This window comes from Salvelinus sp. IW2-2015, linkage group LG28, assembly GCF_002910315.2.
Source record: "Salvelinus sp. IW2-2015 linkage group LG28, ASM291031v2, whole genome shotgun sequence".
Lineage (NCBI taxonomy): Eukaryota > Metazoa > Chordata > Actinopteri > Salmoniformes > Salmonidae > Salvelinus > Salvelinus sp. IW2-2015.
This window is the reverse complement of record NC_036868.1, coordinates 24,283,987-24,301,737: the sequence shown is the minus strand read 5'-3', so window position 1 is coordinate 24,301,737 and position 17,751 is coordinate 24,283,987. Positions and strand designations below refer to the sequence as shown.

Below are 17,751 nucleotides of genomic sequence, written 5' to 3'. Positions count from 1 at the left end.
GGCTATTGAGTCTGCCGATAAGAATATGGTGATTGACAGAGTCGAAAGCCTTGGCCAGGTCGATGAAGACGGCTGCACAGTACTGTCTTTTATCGATGGCGGTTATGATATCGTTTAGTACCTTGAGTGTGGCTGAGGTGCACCCATGACCAGCTCKGAAACCGGATTGCACAGCGGAGAAGGTACGGTGGAATTCGAAATGGTCAGTGATCTGTTTATTAACTTGGCTTTCAAAGACTTTAGAAAGGCAGGGCAGGATGGATATAGGTCTATAACAGTTTGGATCTAGAGTGTCACCCCCTTTGAAGAGGGGGTGGCACTCTAGACCCAAACTGTTATAGACCTATAGCTTTCCAATCTTTAGGGATCTCGGACGATAYGAAAGAGAGGTTGAACAGACTGGTAATAGGGGTTGCAACAATGGCGACGGATAATTTTWGAAAGAGAGGGTCCAGATTGTCTAGCCCAGCTGATTTGTACGGGTCCAGGTTTTGTAGCTCTTTCAGAACATTTGCGATCTGGATTTGGGTGAAGGAGAAGCTGGGGAGGCTCGGGCCAGTAGCTGCGGGGTGTGCGGAGCTGTTGGCCGGGGTTGGGGTAGCCAGGAGGAAAGCATGGCCAGTCGTAGAGAAATGCTTATTGGAATTTTCGAATATCATGGATTTATCGGTGGTGACCGTGTTGCCTAGTCTCAGTGCAGTGGGCAGGTGGGAGGAGGTGCTCTTGTTCTCCATGGACTTTACAGTGTCCCAAAACTTTTTGGAGTTAGAGCTACAGGATGCAAATTTCTGTAGGCAAATTTCTGAAGGCAAGATAAGGATACAAATCGTATACTGTACTGTACTTATATGTGTATGAACAGGCTACCTGTACACCCTGCCGTGTACAATATCTAGGTCTAACTCCAACTACTGGGCCAGATATGTTAGAGAGCTGCTGTTGATAGCCTGATGTTCCAAGAGGTTGTAAGTCGCTCTGGATAAGAGCGTCTGCTAAATGACTTAAATGTAAATGTAAATGTAAAAGTCCTCAGTAACAATGACTGAAACTCCTTCAACAAATATATATATATTTTTTTTACAAAAGACTCCCTGAGAGTGGCTTGCTATTAACTCTCATTTCTATAGTGTGTGTGTGTGTGTATGTGTGTGTGTGTGTGTGTGTTATTTACTTTGGTTTAACTGGTCCAGACATGGGAGAAACATGAAGGCAGGAAACCACATATAGCATCTCTTGCCTGCTCCCTGGGGTAGACACAAACATTGCCAATCCAATAACAAAACCATCATGTTAAGGCGTTCATGTTAAGATAAGATAGACCAGGGATGGGTAACTTTGATAGGGTGGGGGCCACAAAAACAATTTKAATTTATCATGAGGGGCCGCAGTTGCTCGTGGGTCTGCGTACCCAAATGAAGCACTACGCAGAAATCGCTTTGCAATTTCCTGGTTGCTAAAATTCTAGTAGTTCGCCTGATTTCAGTTTAAGTGACAAAACAACCATGTATAGTATAATGTAGAGAATCATTGTACTATCTAAACCGCTGTGAAATATATTTTCCATAAGCAAAAATATTGTATTTTCAGCTGTTTGAAGCTTGTGTACAAAACCGAAAGTAAAAGACGCAAAAACAAAACTTAAGAAAGGGAGCCATAGAAATTCAATGGGAATTTGGTCGGAATGCCAACAAAGTTACATTTTGCAGCTTTAAAGCAACTTTGCTGCAATTCTATACATGTTGCCATGGGGTGGAGAGAAGATTTAGCAATTTCATAATTCATTTCATGCAATTCTACTTATTTTTCCATAGGGTGTAGAGAAATGTTTGTAGGTTTTAACAAAATATCTGAGTGAGACTGACTAACATTAGCGGTGTGTGGGTAAAATCACTGGGGAAGCCAACAAATAAAAAAAGGCATTTTACAACCTATGTGTTGTGATAATTACGTTGTTTGCTCTATAACCTGTTAGTTCATCTGCCTTGACAATGTGATATATATGCCTAATGGCCGAGACAATAACAAGACACAGTGGCAGAATAAATTCAAACACACCTTTGTTTCATCACAAAASCAGAGAGCAACATCTGTCCGGTGAAGTCCACAAATCATATTGCATGTAACAAACAGTTACATGACCTGCATACAGCATGGTCAAGCAAGTTAATGACATTTTTTGACAACTAAACAACCATTGATTTAGAACCAMGGAGAGTTACCGCAAGTCGAAAGATAACAGGAGCTGCCTCCACTATTTCAACACCATTTCAAATTCAACATTTCAACATCACCAAATCACTTTCCCTTGACATTGTTTTTTGGTGCTCCAGGACCATCCACAATTGAGCTCACTCAGTTTAGCTCAACGCTGATTGGCTATTATTATTATWGATTTTTTATTAAGGGAGGCCAAATGCTCACTGGCTTCCCTTGCATTCAATGCTACAGGCGGCAACAACATGATATTCTTTTTGACCAGACAGCATCAGATAGATGGGCTACACATACGTAGAAGGAGGGGCGCTTTTTCCCTCACTCGGATGCTTTCTCTAGTTCGATACATTCAGCTTCTTGCGAATTGAAGGAAAATGATGAAACGCAGAGAGATGAAAGATAAATTATTTTATGTTTTTTACTTTTTTTCTTGGTAAATGTTTCAGGGAAGCCTGGCATCCTTTGGCATCTGTGAATACACTGACTAACAAAATCAATGGGGGCCCCCCGATCGGTAATTCGACCATGATTACCAAGTTTAGATAGCTGGCCGCTAGACTAACTTAACAATGAAAAAAATATATAGCTGACATGGGATAATTGAGTGACTGACATAACAAGAGAAAAACTGCTGATGCACAACCAAATTTCAAAATTGCACCTTGTRTATTCTACTATTCTAACTACCAACAGTAAGTTGATACCCTGACTGAGTTCTGAAAAATAATAATACTAATTGGGAGGGGGGATTGATCCGAGGGCCTTCAAAAGGGGGGCCGCATGGCGTCAGTTGCTAATTCCTGAGATRGACTATCACTGTCCCCACAAAATATATTTCTATGATAGTGTTGTAATGCCATAGCTGTAAGTAATTTTGGAACATGTATTGATTGTCTACAAATTGACACAAGATGTGACAAATAAAAAAACATATTTGTGTCTGATTGATGCAAAAAAAATTAAAAAGTACAATCCTAACTACTCAGTGATCGTTCTTGTTAGGGTTACATCAATTAGCTTGTTTTCTGAGACGTCTTCATGCAAGACAGTTAACTAATGAGTGAAGTATCAGACCAAGGCCTTTTGCTCAATTACAAATCACACCAACCTTTGTGCTTGACTGAAGAGTACATGAMCTTCTCTCCTTCTGCGCCGTGATGGCAGCATTCAAGAGACACCTCCTGCTCACAGTCAAGGCCCCCAGCGGTACATGTAGTTTCTGGTTCAGCTTGATATATTTTCAGTCTGTGGTCGTCATCACCCAGTGATGTGCTTGCATCCTGGCTGCTTGGACGGGTCACTACTGCTCTGTCTAGAAGATGACAGATGAGATGAGATAATACTTTATTAATCCCCAGGGGGAAATGAGTTTGTCATACAGCAGCCGTAATAAATTCCATAGAAACACTCAGGTTATTTAAAGCAGGGTTGTCCTCAGCTCCAGGATCCCTAAAGCTCCACAGTGCAGATGTTGCTTCTTCRGATGAATTCTCACTTGGCCCGTCACTGATCTCGAAACACAAGCAGAGCTATTCCATGACCATGTCGAACCTCTCCTTCATTTCAAACTCTGGGAAGTCATGGGTTTCAGAGACTGGATGGATGTTGTTGTCAGAGGTGAAAGTGGGTTTTTTTTTCTGAGGGGGGGAATCAAACTTGGAAGTTCCTTAGAGAAGAGTAGAAGTCTGGCCAGGCTTTTCTGGACTCACTGATGGAGTGGAGATTTGGGKTGAGATAAAGTCGGGGACAGGGACTTCATTTAACCTGGTTTTTCCACAGTTGAAAAAGCCCTCCTCAGCTTTCTCTTGGCGTTGGTCCTCTACTTCCTCTGATGTGTCCTTGTTAACGCTCTCCTGATGGCATAGTGCCACCAGCACAGTGAAGTTGGAACTCAGTTTRAAACGCTTCACTGGGCAAACTGCTGTGGAGAGGGCTGCGCTCCAGGTTATTGGTGTCAAGGGGAGAGAGCTGGATATTGTCGAACGTTTCAAACCCAATGGGCACACAGTCAGACAGGATATGTGCCACAGATGGCATGAMTGAGGCTGATCGGTCCTCCTCTCAGTTCCGTACTGTGTCATCCTCTGGGTTTGAATCTGATCCTGGGACGACAGCATTGTTGGGTACTGAGGTGAAAGGGACAGCATGATGGTTTTCAATCTTGAGTAGTGCTTCTGTTCTGTCATTGTGACCAAACGCAGGACCCTCCTTGGCAGCCTGCAAGATAACAGTTCCAGGTGTAGCTTCTACAGGAAGGTGGAGTGTTGGTAGGTTGTCAATTTTGCAGAGTTCTCTTTCAGCCCAGTTGTTGATCCACTCACCAGTCAATGCTCCTATGATACCTGTGTTAACCATGTGACTTCTAGGTATCATTCCTGGTCCACTGAATCAACATSCAGGTCAGTTTCTGTAACATTGTCACTATTTTCCACCGTTATTCCATCCAGAACTGCGCACTCAGATGGAAAAAGAACAGTCTCATGTGTCTTTAGGTAGTCTTGATTGGTAGGAACCTGGCCAGCCGGGTCCCATTCCTCACACATGTGTTTTGCTGTGTCAGAACTAGTTTCACTTCCCTCTTCAGCATCAGAACTCTCTTCAGGGCCAGGAGTGCTGCTGAGAGGTGTCTCTCAATAATGGATCCCCCTAGCTGTTCCACCGATAACTGACAGGTGTCCTCATATTCACATTTGATTAGGTTCCATGTTCACATTAGGTTCCATGTTGAGCATCACAATGACGAGCTCCAACGTAGCATTCCTGACATATTCCGCGGGCCTCAAGGGGAAATATTTAGCTTATGGTGGGTGGAGAGGAGACGTACTTTCTTCAACTGGTTGAGATGATCCAATATCTGCAGTCCTATCAGAGGTTTCTAATGACACTCTGTCAACGTCACAGCAAACTGCATGTTCGGCTAAACTCGTTGCGATCAACATCAGCTGGCTCTTGACTGAGGACAGTTGACACTGGCAGTTTCTGTGTTGTGTTGTAATAATCACCCAGTTCACACAAAGTTTCAGCTGTCACCGTGCCAACAGCGTGCCCCCACATCSCTTCACAGAGATCATTGTGCTTCAGAAGCATATTGATCGCAGCCCCATCACTCAACATAGTACTGTCTAATACCGCATAACAAGTGACGACGGAGCCATCTACATATTCAACTACTGTCTCAGCTGTGGCAGAGCTSTCATTATGCATGAAGTCCTCCTTGTTAACTTGGGCGTTTCCTTCTCTATCACAAACATTTGCATTTTCTATCACTTCTCCAATCTGGCTACATTTCCCTCATCCCCCCCTCCTGTAAAGACGTCTCTGTAATCACTGGGTAATGAGTAATTCCCGGCATCTTTCTCATTGCTGATACTTTGATTAAATCCATGTTCTTCCTCATTCTGAATCTGATGATTGTTTTCACCTTCAGCAGAGACTATACTGAAGCTATGCTGTAAATGGCTGAATTCAGAGGCAGGCTTTCACAGGTGTAATCAGGTTCTTCAGAGCCATCACTCACACTTGAGCTGTGGTCGGTTACTGGGTTGTGGCTGTCACCATTTTGTTCTGTCACTGCTGCTTTATCTGCTGAGGGACTAGTACCGGTGAGAGTCCATTCAAGTGATTTCCCAGACTGATTGAAACCATGACTTGAGGATGTATCAGTTGATGTGTCATCAGAAGTGTGAGACTTTTCTGACGCACACCCTGCTTCATCTCTAGGGTGAACGCTGTAGGAAGACGTGCCTGTTTGACTAAATGGATGCTGCTCTCATCTTCCCCTTGACGTAGGCCTTGAGCGTCTACTTCTGTAATGTAAGGACTGACTACACACAATCCTGCACTTGCCTGATTATCTCTGAGAGCTTTACTCTCCCTTGTTCCCATTTCTTCACAATGAAATCCTGTCAATGTGTATTTGACATATCTGTGTGTTTGACAAATTCAACTCCATATGTTTTATCGTCCTGAAGAAAAGGTCTATTCTGAAGTGACGTGAAACCGGCAATGCTCCGGAAACTCAACAGTTGTGCGAAGTCGAAATGGGGTTTGCCACTGTGTTTGTTTGTTATTGTGCAATCTGTCCGTGGTCATTTAGGAGACAAAGGAGCATCATCTCCCTCAAAAGGAAAACAGCTATCTTGTGTGTGTTTATCCATTCCTTTATCATCCACTAAACCTAAAGCGAAGACAGATTTACTGTCAACCCATGTTTTTATTCTGAGAACACACATTGAATAAGACATGTTGTCTATAAAGAGTGTTTGGCATATCAAAGATGCATTTCACATGATTTAATGATTTAAAAGCAAAGGGAATATTTTGTAGCTTCTTATTTTAATATCGTTGATGATATACATATAGGCTGTGTTTGAATACTCATACTAAACGCACTAACCRTACTATTTGTGATGTAAATTGAGTATATATTATGCTTATTGTTCATAGTATGGATATACATAGTTAGTATGCCAAAAGTTCAGTAGACAACAGATACATATCTGTATTCTCAGTCATGTGAAATCCATAGATTAGGGCCTAATGAATTTATTTCAATTGACTAATTTCTTTATATGAACTGTAACTCAGTAAAATCTTTGAAATTGTTGCATGTAGAATATATATTTTTGTCCAGTGTTGCTAGGAGATAGCTAATAGTATAGAACCAAAGATATACCCAGCTAACAACAAACGTTCACACAAATTTAGAGAACGTTCCCTTAAGAGTCTCTTTATGTCATTACCTAGTGTTTTCATAGGAATGTTCCAGYGATGTGCAAAGACTGTTTCCAAGAGACCATTCCCTTGATGTCAGACAGAACTTACTCAGAACATAGTCCCAGTCAATATTCACGTAATAATAATAATAAATTGCCCTCGACCACGCCCACAAATTGTGGAAAAACAACATTCTTTCCTATTCACCCCCATTGTAAAAAAGAGGCAACTTCGTCGTAGAGTTTTTGTTAYACCAAAATAACAAAACATGCCAAAAAGCTGCTGTGTTATTCAATGTACATGTAGCCAGGTTTAAAATCCTGACTTATGGTTCGCAATSCTCCCACATAGGGAATTAGAGCCTGCGAGAACAGCCCTGTGGCTTCAGRCTATTTGTTGTGGGAGAGTGGGAAATGTTGGGACGCGGTGCCCAAGTAGGCTAGACAAAGCTATGTGTTTGGAAAACATTTCRACACAGGTAAGACATTGAACTTCTATTGTAGGCTACGTCGGGTTTATGAGCAGCTGAGAAATAAATATAACAACACTTATTTCACTTCTCTCATAAAACACTGTTTAAGGAGCATGCTCTCGCTGCCCGACAGGTGATGTTCCACCCAAACTCTGTATGCCATGGGCTCTCCAACCTTATTCCTGCAGCTACCCAGTGTTTAGTTTGGGAAACCGAGTGAAATCTGTTCAGGAACATTGATAGTAACATCAATTGTTCTGTGTATGTTTGGTGGGACGTTGCTGGAATATTCTCCACGCCACAGAAAACTGGACACATTAATGTTCTTGCAACGTTCCCATGAAACGTGTCTAGGACAATAATATCGTTAGTTCTGGGAACATGGTTACCATGTTCTGGGTAAGTTCTATTTGACATTAAGGAAATGGTCTCTTGGAAACATTTCTTGCACATCACGGGAACATTCCTATTAAACCTCTTAAGGGAGTGTTCTCAAAAATTGTGGGAATGTTTGTTGTTAGCTGGGATGGTGCCACATTTATGAGCCGTTTTAGACAGATTCGCTAGCAAGGTCACTTGGCTTCTCAGACAACATTGAGAAAGTACTAGCTAGCCTAGCAAGCTAACTTCAGCTAGCTTCACCAAATAGGCCTACAAATAGTTACTGAACACTGTTTGTGTAGTGCTGATGCTGCTGCCATCTACGGATTCAACTACTGTCTCAGCTGTGGCAGAGCTGTCATTATGCATGAAGTACTCCTTGTTAACTTGGGCCGTTTCCTTCTCTATCACAAACATTTGCATTTTCTATCACTTCTCCAATCTGGCTACATTTTTCCTCATTCAAGCAACGGTGAGTGAAACTAGGCCCTTGGTTACACCAGATATGCTATGAGAATAGGATAGATAAGCAGCCCAAATGTTGGTAGCCTTTAAAAAAGAAAAGCATAAAGAAATGCTTAGTTACATCATCACTTGTTCCAAGGTAAAAATCTGTCGTTCTGCCCCTGAGCAAGGCAGTTAACCCACTGTTCCCCAGGCGCCGAAGACGTGGATGTCGATTAAGGCAGCTTCCYGCACCTCTCTGATTCAGAGGAGTTAGGTTAAATGCAGAAGACACATTTCAGTTGAAGGCATTCAGTTGTACAACTGACTAGGTATCCCACTTTCCCTTTCAAATCAATTGCTGTTGTTTCTGTTGAAAGTAGGACTGGTTGGATAGCAATTGCTGGCAGATATAATCACTATATGTTAGCAGATTGATTGCATGCCGTAGGCATTTTATTTTCACAGCATAGCCTATATCTGTTGACAATGACCCTCGTGAGACTGCACATTTAATCSACATCAAAATCCACYTGCTCATTCTACTTCATAGTTCTGCATAACATAGGTGCAGCAGAAGGCTTGTTTCTTTCCTCATCTTGCGCAAACTCAAAAAGCACCCCACCAAAACAGTAGTCTTTTGCATGCATCAACCACTCTGAGAGAGAGAGAGAGAGAGAGAGAGAAAGAGAGAGAGAGAGAGAAAGAGAGGGAAAGAGAGAGAGAAAGAAAGAGAGGGAAAGAGAGAGTCGTGATGCACACGCTCTGACGCTGCACTTCATTGTATCCTCAGCGAGTGTATTAGTGTGTGTAGACGGTCCTGCTGGCTTGTAGCATCCTCGGAACTGCATCAGTGAATTTCGACTAGGCTCATTTCTTCCCAAGAAAACCTTGCCACAGGGGTCGACAGAAAAGTAAACGTTTGACTGATAGCGTCTCTGTCCGCACATAACCCACTCTGAAGAAGAGCGCAAAGCCCCATTAACTTCGCACTCTTTCAAGGTAAATATGTTTTCTTTATTGTGGATAATAGTCAAATGCATTAGGGAAACCCTTCCTCTATTCCATTATGATTTGTATAGATACGTCATTCATTGCTAGATACAACTGCATAGTATGCAGTACAGTATAATGTATTTAACAGTTAGGTTAGTTGTCTTTAAAAAAGTTGGAAATAAATAAAGACCTTTGCAGCATTAACATCGGGGAAGCATGCCCCATCTTCTGAAGATGCTAAATCATAATGGATCATCAGTACGACTACAAATCCTAATTTTGTCATTTAGGCTATAGAAAACAATTACGTCAGTTAGGGCACTTTGTGACCCAAACAAATAGCCTGRTACTGTATGGGGAGGGAGTGGGTTAGCTTAGTCCACTGGTGGATATTTCAAAAACAAAAGTATCAGGAGTCCAACAAGAAAAAGGCTACATGTCAATAGTATCCAGTAAAAGGTGTGTGTGGTGTACTTTTCATTCATTTCTCAAATGCCATATATTACATTTTTAAATGCAGCTGTAATATGGCATTTTCCTCTCAGCTTTCCTCCACTGTGGTTCTGATGTGTTGAGGAGATGCTGCCCTGCGACTGGCAGGTCGGTATGCGCTTGCGCTTGCTGGGCTGCACGCAGGGAACCATTTGGCCGATGATAATAGTTTAGARACAAAGCATGTGTGGTGAAATAACGATAGAAACAATCCAAAACATTGAAAAACGGTTTTTAAAATTGAGATATTTTTTTGTACAATGTGTTTATATCATATTATGTTGTTTAAACATCTGAAACGGATATATTTTCTTGAAGCCAYGCTCTTGTTTGTGGTGGTGCTAAGAGGTCATGATTGCAAGACCTGCAGTGCATGTGACACATGTCATAGATAGTGATTTTATGTAGGCCTATAGTACAGCTACTAAGCATTTATTCATGTATATATGGCTATTGATATTGTCMTGGGTTTTAACTCAAGGTCATTCCCTATTGGAAAATTATGGAAAAGGGACATGCTGTTACATAATGTGCCTGGCCAATGTACAGAGAGAGGTCTGCTYGTTCATATACTGTAAGAGAATCAGCCAATGACTATTCTTTACTAATAGGCTGCCCCAGATCCTTAGAAACCTACTATATGCAATTYGGTACTGCCCCAGTGTACTGACAAKAGGTTTTAATAAGTCAACATGCTTCTCTCTCTGCAGTGACCTGCAGATAGTGCAACTCTGCCACATGAGGTCTATCTGGGTCTTTTGTAATAACACGACTAAATCTACAGCAGTAGATTCAGTCAATGATTTCAGGGAATTATTTGATRAACTGGAACATGTCACGATGAAGTTAAAGCATTGGCTAATACGTTTGTTAGATTCCTTCCAGGTTGGAAAGTTCAGTTTGAAACTTMTTTTCTCCTCCCTCCAGCGGCCGCCTCTAGCCTTTTGGTGGCCCTAARCGAGGTTAGGTAAAATTTCAGGCAACACCGTAGGCTACACCTCTGTAAGCTCGGACTGACGGCAACGCCTTTTGGACTTCATTTTTTGGTGCAGTACAGACTGAACCTCGGTTTCCACATCCACTGACATTGGTATTTGGTCTGGTTCGGACCATCTCTGAACCAATCATATACAGTACCAGTCAAAAGTTTGGACACACCTACTCATTCAAGGGTTTTTCTTTATTTTTTTTGCTATTTTCCACATTGTAGAATAATAGTGAAGACATCAAAACTATTAAATAACATACAGTATATGGAATAATGACGGAACCAAAAAAGTGTATTTTAGATTTATACAGTATTTCAAAATATATTTTATATTCTTCAAAGTAGCAGCCCTTTGCCTTTAGGTGTTATTTCATAGTGTTGATGACTTCTACATTATTCTACAATGTAGAAAACAGTACAAAAAACCCTTCAATGAGTAGGTGTGTCCAAACCTTTGACTGTAACTGTATGTCATGTTTGGTTCAGATTTGGTGCGGTCCAGACAGGCCTTGATTTCAACGTCCACGGACATTGATTTTTGGTCCGACCCGGACCAAATTTGAACCAATCATAGACTTCTATGTTTGGTTCAGATTTTGTCCGGTCTGGACCAGCCTTGATTTGGTCCAAACATAGAGGTTTAGAAATGACTTATTTTCAACTTTCATTCAGAACCAACTAGGACGGCAGAACAGCATGGATCGGCCCTGCTGAGGAGGTGTTTTTGGTGTAACATATTATAGGCCTACTATGCTATGTACTATATGCTATTATTTGGTTCTGTTATGTAAAATACAAATTAATCATTATGTGATCTTGCAAGACATTGATTCAGCTTTGATCTAACTTTACTAAACAAGCACCATTGTGAGAAGTGATAATCTTGTATTTGTAATAATGATAATAATAAGTGATGAGTATGACTATTAGGTGTAGGCAGCAGATCTTGATGAGGGTTATTTTAAGCAATTTGAGCGCACTTCGAATCRTGGTGCTGAAAGGASAGCACCYTAACCAAGTGATTTATGAACATCAAGGCAGACACACTGTGAATTTGGATCCTAGATCTCGTTGGAGTGATGATGAGGTTCATGCGGTGGATCAGTTTGTCTGCATACGCAATAAGCACCGGGGCAGGAGAGCGAGTTCAAGTGTGTGTACATGAGCCCCAAGTCCATCACAAAATGTTTTGAGGAAAGACGTTTTAGCAAYCTCTGGTAGAGTTTTCTGTCTTTGGCTGCACACATGGATTGTACAATATTTGCAAATTTTTCTTTTTTAAATTTGTCATGCTCTGTCAAGTTTGTTGCTGATCATTGCTAGACAGCCATTTTTCAAGTCTTGYCATAGATCTTCAAGCGGATTTAAGTCAAAACTGTAACTAGGCCTCTCATGAACATTCAATGTCGTCTTGGTTAGCAACTCAAGTGTGTATATGGCCTTGTGTTTTAGGTTATTGTTCTGCTGAAAGGTGAATTTCTCTCCCAGTGTCTTTTGGAAAGCAGACTGAACCACGTTTCCCTCTAGGATTTTGCCTGTGCTTAGCTCTATTCTGTTTTTTTCTTATCCTAAAAAACTTCCTAGTCCTTGCCAATGACAAGCATACCCATAACATGCTTAAAAATATGTAGAATGGTACTTCCACAAAGATAAGGATTTTTATTCAGAACTTAAGGTACATTTTTTTGCTATATTTTTTGCAGTATTACTTTGGCCTCATGGTGAAATCCCTGAGCAGTTTCTTTCCTCTCCGGCAACTGAGTTAGGAAGGATATCTGTATCTTTGTAGTGACTGGGTGTATCAGCAGAGGCTCCTCAGAGGAGGAARGGGAGGACCATCCTCCTCAGAGAATTTCATACAAATAAATAGTGAAAACTATTTAGATAAAACTATACTAAATATATTCACATTTCACCAAATAATTGATTAAAACACACTGTTATGCAATGAAGGTCTAAGGTAGCCTCAACAGCACTCTGTAGGGTGACACCATGGTAAAGCTGGAGGTCAGCTAGTTTCTGTCCTCCACTGGATACATTGACTTCAATACAAACCTAAGAGGCTCGTGGTTCTCACCMCCTTCCATAGACTTACACTGTAATTATGACAACTTCCGGAGGACGTCCTCCAACCTATCAAAGCGCTTGCAACATGAACTGACATGTTGTTCAAAGGAACAACTAATTAATCGAGTACTGAAAGCATAAGGTACAGCTAGCTAGCACTGCAGTGCATAAAATGTGGTGAGTAGTTGACTCAAAGAGAGAGAAAGACAATAGTTGAACAGTTTTGAACAAATACATTTTCTTAAAAAATGAAGGAGAAGCGAGAGAGAGCTAGCTATATAAAAAATAAAAATATTTTCACTTACTTAGCTTGCCAATGCCGCTAACTAGTTTAGCCTACTCAAACACCAAGCTCAAACAGAGAGGGATCTATGTTACACCCTAGATCAGCTAGATGCAGGCAARCGTGTAAAAGGCGGTATTGAATGTGTCACTGTCTGTCACCTTGAATACTCAAATTTCTCTCGACCTGTGCATCTACGTTGTAAACTTTCATTCATAGGCTAGGTTGTAGCAACCACATGATGGGTACAGGGAAAATGTGAGTATCATGTAGTAGCCTAAGCCTATCAATGTTACATTGAGCTGCGTGAATGAAATATGAATGACAGTCATTCAATATGTTGTAATAGAAACGGCAGTCAAATTCCACATGACCGTTTAGTCACGGTAATTAGGTTTGTCCAAGTTCTGATGCTGCTGATGGTCATTAGTAGCCTACCAAACTTGATAACTGCCTGGTACTCAGGGCTCTATTGTCCCTCTAATCACTCTGCCATCAATATAAATACAATCAAAAATCAAATCAAACACTTCATGAGAGCCCATGAGCTCATGTTGCACAACATTGCTATAGGCTATGCAATTGTGTGAGAAAACAGAGTGATGGCCTCTATTAAAAAGAGGAGGTTCTCATCAGCTTTCTATAGGCTAGGCCAACTATATTTATTTCTCAACTTTCCTAAGTTTAAGCACATTGCTTCTCTTTACAACAGGTGTATAGCCTCCCTGGCTAGCATGAAAAGGAACCACGGGAATAGCGTCCTCCATTTGCCATTTAAGTGCATAGATGACATGTATTTTCCCCCCTGCCCCTGTTTTGAGACAGGTGCATGATAATGGTCCATTCTAAATCCAAACAAATTTCACATGTAATATTTAGTATATGTAAAGACAAGATTAAATCAGGAATAGTCTGATGGGTGTGTCTGATCACTTGTGTATCACTTGTGAATGATATATTATCACTTCTGAATGATTCCCAGCTTAAGGAAAGAAACAGAGCAAGCTTTTTTTGCGACTTTTTCAAATGATAGTCGCACACCTAATGTAGCCTAGCCCATAGGCCTATATGTTTTGATAAGGTTTGTATCACAACTAAAGTGGCCAAATAACTTAACTTAATAACTTACAATTAAGCACATTAATCCACATTACAGCAGGTGTAGAGCCTAACTGGCATACATGTACAGCGCTTGAGTTTCAAATTTGTGGAATATAATTTTCAACATAACTGCACCTTTATAATAAAAGCAATACATGTATAATCACATTTGCAGTCACTTTTGAGAATGGTGTTTTCCTGCTAATTGAATATTCGCGCTTGTAGCCTACTGCCGTGTGCGCATTGCTGCGCTTATAATGTGAGGAAATAGCCTAATAGTTTATCAACATTTTAAGCTAAACGTTCTGATCTGTTGCGTCTGCCACATTACTTAAAAACCTTYTTTTGATGCTAGTGGTTGTATTAATTTGGGATCTACCGCATCCCACAACTGTCCCAGACTATGTTTGGAATATTTATTTCTTGCAGAGTAGAATAGGTCAACATTTGTACTCTGGGGGATAGTACATTGACACAGGCTAGTGCTTTTGCTGTTCGTTAGACATACTCATCTTGTTGGCTGACGAAAAGTAAATGTGGACAGTTCTTCCAATATCTTCAATATGCACCTCGGAATTGGATAAGGACACGCGCAGTTGTGTCCCGATGTGTCTGTCTTCACCTGTAGCCTGTGAGAATGACTGGATCAGGTGACCAAGTGCCATGTGAGTGAGAAGTGCTTTGGAGCATGTAGCTGAGAGAAGGGAACTATGATGATTATATTCAGCCCAAGGGCACAACGTCCAGGCCGCAAAAGGCATAGATTTTTTTATAGGGCCACACAAAGGGGATGCCGCTGGGAAATTCAAGGCATTATCAAGTGCTTGTCAAATTGTGAATGAGAGACTAATGAAGTGTGTACAGCCTGCTCAAAAAAACTAAGCAGAGCTCATGCCTTTCATGCGACTTCAGAGCTCATTAGAGTCGCATCACTCAGCCTTAGAATGTATTAAAAATCAAAACATGAAGCCCAACGTTTGTATAACAACTGAAGTTACATAAATAACTCTAAATGAAGCAAATAGGAGTACTTGTTTCTTAACCGTTCAACACAGAATAGCCGCATTTGCTCACTCCCTCAAATCATTTGGAGAAAATATCCTTTCTATTTTGTTCAGCTATTGCATTCTTCATACTATAAAATAATGCCACGGTATTCTAAGCAAACATTGTCTGCTAAATGAACTAGTGTATCCCACATTCATATGTTATGGTATAGCCAGATCAGGGCCTAAAATATGGACAACGCAGAGTATGCTATTCTGTTCTTCTGAAGTAGACTACATTTTCTTTATATCATGTTTCTTTAGACGTGTCTAAAAGAAATAATGGATTTATTGTGATGGTGTAGGCTATATTACATGAATTTATTAGACTTTTTAAGATGTAGATGTTCCAAAGGTCTGCATCAGTAGCTTGTAGGCTATGCGTGGAAGCCAGTAGATGCTAAATGTGTTTATGTTAATTAACGGTCAATTACTGTGAGACCGGCAGTTATTTGCTTGACAATCACCGGCTGACAAAATGTCATGACCGCCACAACCCTAGCAATGCTCATCAAAAAAAGAATCGCCCTCCCTCATCTTAAACTTCACCGACCGCCACTGCCATGTATTCTCAAATTGAAAAGGGTGAGGGAGCGCCGCTCCCCTGTGCTACAGCAGCACTACATCCCTGCATGTCACATCTAGTCACTCACTGTGAATAGCTGATGCTGATGCTCTGAACTGAACTTGTACTTCAGAAATATGTACAGTTTCATCATCAGCGGATAGCCTAGTTCGCCGCCTACGGCTCTTGGCAACGGTGCTGTGTTTGAGAGCATTGCAAAGAATGTACCCATTATCAGACTTGCTGTGCTCGCAGGGTGTGAATGGAGGAGCTTTTAAAGTGTCACACCTCTCAGAGTGGATGGGTAGTAGCCCGGTAGTGGACGATGTATGCTCATCATTGCTCCAATGGGACAGATCGGTCTGGTGCTGCTGCTGCTGCTGCTGTTGTTTTGGGGTCTACTTCATTGGGGTCTCCCTTAAATTTGTGTCAGAACGTACTGCTTGCTTCGACAATACAGCCCCATCCATCCATCAGGGTGTGATTTGGGGTGGGTATTCTATGTTCTATTATTTGAATTTCTATGTTTTGGCCAGGTAGGGTTCTCAATCAGGGACAGCTGTCTATCGTTGTCTCTGATTGAGAACCATACTTAGGTAGCCYTTTTTCCCACCTGTCTAGGTGGTAAGTTAACTTTGTTTGTGGCACTTAGCCTTTAGCTTCACGGTTGTTTGGTATTGTTTATTGTTTTGTCGGCGTCATTGCCTAATAAAAGGGAATATGTACGCTCACCACGCTGCGCTTTGGTCAAGTTCTTTCAACGGCCGTGACAGAACTTCCCACCACCAAGGGACCAAGCAGCGTGGTAAGGGGGAGCAGCGCTATCTGGAGAAATGGACATGGGAGGAGATACTGGACGGTAAGGGACCCTGGAGGCAGACTGGGGAGTATCGCCGTCCATGGGAGGAACTGGAGGCAGCAAAAGCAGAGCGGCATCGTTACGAGGGAACACAGCTAGCAAGGAAGCCTGAGAGGCAGCCCCCCCACAAATTTGGGGAGGCACACGTGGAGTTTGGCTGAGCCAGGTTGGAGACCTGAGCCAACTCCCCGTGCTTACCGTGGCGAGCACCGTACTGGTCAGGCACCGTGTTATGCGGTGGAGCGCACGGTGTCTCCAGTACGCGTTCTCAGCCCTGTGCGCTACATTCCAGCTCCCCGCATCAGCCGGGCTAGGGTGTGCATCCAGCCAGGAGGGGTTGTGCCAGCCCTGCTCTCTAGACCTCCAGTGCGCCTCCTCGGCCCAGTATATCCTGCGCCGGCTCTGCGCACTGTGTCTCCGGTACGTCTGCACAGCCCAGTGCGTCCTGTGCCAGCGCCCCGCATTTGCAGGGTGAGATAACCACCCAGCCAGGACGGGTTGTGCAGGCTCCAAGCTCGAGACCTCCAGTGCGCCTCCATGGCCCAGTGTATCCGGTGCCTCTGCCAAGGACAGGGCCTCCTGTATGTATCTCCAGCCTGGTGAGCCCTGTGGCAGCTCCACGTACCAGACTGCCTATACGTCTCCTCACTCCAGTGATGATCCATGGCACGAAGCCTCCAGTGATGATCCATGGCACGAAGCCTCCAGTGATGATCCATGGCAAGAAGCCTCCAGTGATGATCCATGGCAAGAAGCCTCCAGTGATGATCCATGGCACGAAGCCTCCTGTGAGGAGTAATGGCACGAAGCCTCCAGCGATGGTCCCCAGTCCGGAGCCTCCAGCGAGGGTCTCCAGTCCGGAGCCCCCAGCGACGGTACCCAGTCCGGGGCCCCCAGCGACGGTGCCCAGTCCGGGGCCCGCAACGAGGGTGCCCAGTCCGTGGCCCGCAACGAGGGTGCCCAGTCCAGGGCCCACTACGAGGGTCCTCAGTCCGGGGTCGGCGACAAGGGTCCCCGCACCAGAGGTGCCACCAAAGTGGGGTGAGCCAGTGGTGGAGCGGGGTCTGCGTCCCGCACCTGAGCCGCCACTGCGGATAGATGCCCACCCAGACCCTCCCCTATAGGTT

The 17,751-nt window shown here is 42.8% G+C and overlaps 1 protein-coding gene across 1 annotated transcript in view; it reads left to right on the top strand.

The window, feature by feature from the left end:
• Positions 1-8,984: 8,984 nt before the first annotated feature.
• The window catches only part of vsnl1a (visinin-like 1a), a 66,564-nt gene continuing 57,797 nt past the window's right edge, over positions 8,985-17,751 (top strand). The window contains exon 1 of the mRNA XM_023974148.2: positions 8,985-9,229. The gene's annotated coding sequence lies outside the window, so the exon portion shown is untranslated. The remainder of the gene's footprint in view (positions 9,230-17,751) is intronic.